Source organism: Mustela erminea, chromosome X, assembly GCF_009829155.1.
Source record: "Mustela erminea isolate mMusErm1 chromosome X, mMusErm1.Pri, whole genome shotgun sequence".
Taxonomy (NCBI): domain Eukaryota; kingdom Metazoa; phylum Chordata; class Mammalia; order Carnivora; family Mustelidae; genus Mustela; species Mustela erminea.
The window spans coordinates 96629883-96633712 of record NC_045635.1 but is presented as its reverse complement, the minus strand read 5'-3'; the positions used below and the strand labels follow the sequence as shown (position 1 = coordinate 96633712).

Below are 3830 nucleotides of genomic sequence, written 5' to 3'. Positions count from 1 at the left end.
CCGTGAGAGAAATAAGCCTGGACCTAGAGATGGTCTGGGCTTTATACCCTGCAAGCCCTTTGTGCTGTCATCCACTGTGACCATTTCATGACTTCACACTGTAGTTTGCTTGGATTCAGTGGCCAAAGATACTGATCAGCCCCTCTGCTTATCCCTGAGGTTAATGAAATAAATATCCTGTTAGCCCCATATCCATGGATACAGAAATGTTCCCCACTCACTATTTAATGATTCCAGTGAAGGATGAATATCCTGGCACTAGGAGGGGACAGTTTGGATTTTGTACAGCACTGTCACACTAGTAGCTGTGAACAGTCTATATAAAACTGGACTGAGGGACACCTGGGTGGTTTAGTCGGTTAAGCATCTCCCTTGGCTCAGGTCATGATCCCAGGGTCCTGAGATCGAGTCCCACGTCAGGCTCCCTGCTCAGTGGGGAGCCTGCTTCTCCCTCTGCCTGCCGCTCCCCCTGCTTGTGCGCTTTCTCTCTGACAAAGAAATAAAAGCTTAAAAAAAATAAGATAAACTGAATTGAGTCACGTGAGATGCTAAGCAAGGAAAAATTTATACGCATTTTCAAGAAAGACCCAATTTATAGAAGCATATATGCTTAGTACGCAGGGCTAGAGCTTCAGTTTATTCAAAGTGGCAAAGGTCTTGAACCATATCTTGATTACATAAACCATCCAGGTAATCCTGGCCCTAAACCTGCCCGCTTGCGTGCTGCCAAAATACGACACAGACCCTGCTGCATCGAAACTGGAGGGAACACGACGATTGGTCAGGGGCGAAAAGATCTAACAGAGTAAGAGCTACAGGATATTCCCTCCTGTTGCAGCTTTCATCCCCAGCTCTCCCCAGGGCTCTCCCCCATCCCCTTCACCTCTTATGTCACCTTCTCAATGAGGCCTTTGCTGTCCCATCTACATGAAGGTGCAAATTCCCACGGCCTCCCCAAGTCTTAACACCCCCGCCTCAGCTTGGTGCATAGGCTGGATCACTATTCATCATATAGACATGAGTCTCAGTGATCTTATCTTTTCATGCTCCCCCACTAGAACGTGAGACCCATGTGAGCAGAGACAGTTTTTTTTTCCTCTTTCATGCCTGCGTTTCCCTTCTTAAAAATAGCATCTGGCACACATTAGATCAGCAACTGATTCAGCTTTTGGCCATCAGCCATAAAGTTCCTGCCATTGCAGACTTGACCCTCTTAATTGTGTAGTGGGCACCTTTCAGGATCTCCTACCACATAATTGCATTGTCCCATAAAAGCCCATTCAAAATAGATTCCACTCACTTCAATTAAGATTTTGAATATTTCCTCAGTGTGTTAACCAAATATCACCTGTCTTCAGTCAGAATTAAAGAGAAGCAATTACAGCCCTTATAAACCTAACCGTCACCAACTTTTGGTTTTTTGTATTTTCTCTCATAGTCCTCAAATAAGTAGTCAAACCATGATTTCTTTATCCATATGGTTGGGAATCTTGATCAAGATGTCAGCGTAAGGGACGCCTGGACAGCTCAGTTGGTGGGATGACTGCCTTCCACTCGGGTCATGATCCTGGAGTCCCGGGATCGAGTCCCGCCTCGGGCTCCCAGCTCCACGGGGAGTCTGCTTCTCCCTCCGACCTTCTCCTTGCTCATGCTCTCTCTAACTGCCTCTTTCTCAAATAAATAAAATCTTAAAAAAAAAAAAGATGTTAGCATAAGACGATCCAGCACTTGCCTCTTCCCATGGATACATAAGGCTACAACTACATACAGAGCATGTCCCTCAGAGAACCATCTGAGCAGGAGCAGAACTAATCACAGCTAAAGATACAAAGAAGCAGCCATGTCAGGAAGGGTGGGAGGGGCACTGAGAGGGAAATCCCTCACACACATGTCCTCCCTGAAGAGCAAGGGTTTCAAGGTCCACATCAGTCACTCCCCCCACACACACACTGGGGACCTGGAACAAAAAGATGAGGCCCCATAATACTTGTCCTTGAAATCAGCTGTGCTTAACTCCAGGGGTGGGACTTCACTCTGGGTGCGCCACGGGGCGGTGGGAAGATGTGACTCTGCTTTTTAAAAGTGAGGCCCATGCACAAACTCACTTTCTCCGAGACCCAGCAGGGAGACAGCACTTTGAAAAGTGCCTGAGCCACATGTGAAGGAGATTTACTGACAAATTTGAGGGTATTTGTGGAAGGGACAGGGATCTGAAGGTACTTTCACCAAGAATGGGAGCATTGGTGGGTGCCATTGTTTTTGCCTCCCTGCCTAGCTGGCCCGAATTGGGTGGGCACCACTCTCCATCTCCCTTGTTGGAACTGCACACCCTGCCCCATCAAACTCATCAGTAACCATGGCTAGGAGAGCCCCCTCCACGCAGCTGCCACTCTGACGCATCTGGTGGGCAGCCTTGGCTGGGACTGACAGCCCTCCAAAACACCTCCGATCCCGGGACAGTGGGGGGCAGCACTCACCACCAGTGTGTCCATGACTGGCATAGATGGGCCTCATGGCCCAGGACACGCCTAGCAGTCATGGCCACAGCAAATAGGTGCATTCAGCCCACGTGGGACACTCCTGGGACATCTGGTTCTGGTGCACAGGGAAGATTGTGCTTTTGGCCCCCACAGGATGCTTTCTAAATAAGACCATTCCTTGAAGCCAGGAGACATAGTCAATTTGCCTAATACACAAAAACAAACAGGAGAGGGGCCCCTGGCTGGCTCAGTCAGTGGAACATGTGACTTGATCTCAGGGTTGTGAATTCGAGCCCCACACTGGAGGTAGAGATTACTTAAACAAACAAAAAACAAACACGAGAGAGTCAGGCAAAAAAGGGCACAGAGGAACATGTTCTAAATGAAAGAACAAGACAAAACCTCAGAAAAAGAACTAAACAAAGTGGAGATAAGCAATCTATCTGATAATGAGTTCAAAATAATGATCATAAAGATGCTGGAAGTGAGAGAAGAATGGATGAACTCAGTGAGAACTTCAACAGAGGAGATTAACAGCAGATTAGAGGATGCAGAACAACTCAGGAATCTGGAAGCTACTGTAGTGGAAATTACCGAAGTTGAACAGTAAATTTGTTTTTTATTTTTTATTTTTAATTTTTTAAAAGATTTTATTTATTTATTTATTTGACAGAGATCACAAGTAGGCAGAGAGGCAGGGAGAGAGGGATGAGGAAGCAGGCTCCCTGCAGAGCAGAGAGCCGGATGCGGGGCTCGATCCCAGGACCCTGAGATCATGACCTGAGCTGAAGGCAGAGGCTTTAACCCACTGAGCCACCCAGGTGCCCCTAAATTTCTTTTTTAAAGTAAGGATAGTTTGGGCGCCTGGGTGGCTCAGTGGGTTAAGCCGCTGCCTTCGGCTCAGGTCATGATCTCAGAGTCCTGGGATCGAGTCCCACATCGGGCTCTCTGCTCAGCAGAGAGCCTGCTTCCCTCTCTCTCTCTCTGCCTGCCTCTCCATCTACTTGTGATTTCTCTCTGTCAAATAAATAAATAAAATCTTAAAAAAAAAAAGTAAGGATAGTTTATTTTTTCTTTTTAAAGAGACCTCTGGACGTCATGTATATTAACATTCACATTTATTGGTAGGGGTTCCAGAAAAAAAGAGAGAAAAGAGCATGAAACGTATTTGAAGAAATAATAGCTTAAAACTTCCTTTACCTGGGACAGAAACAGGTGCAGGAAGCACAGAGGCCCCTATTATGATGAATCCAAAGTGGTACTCAACACGATATAATAATTAAAATGTGAAAATTTAAAGATAAAGAATCTTAAAAGCAGCAAGAGAATACAACTAGCTACAGGCCAAGG

At 46.3% G+C, this 3830-nt stretch overlaps 1 long non-coding RNA gene across 1 annotated transcript in view; it reads left to right on the top strand.

Moving 5' to 3' along the window:
* LOC116582549 overlaps positions 1 to 3830 on the top strand; it is a 32380-nt gene that overhangs the window by 21383 nt on the left and 7167 nt on the right. The gene's annotated exons all lie outside the window — the stretch shown is intronic.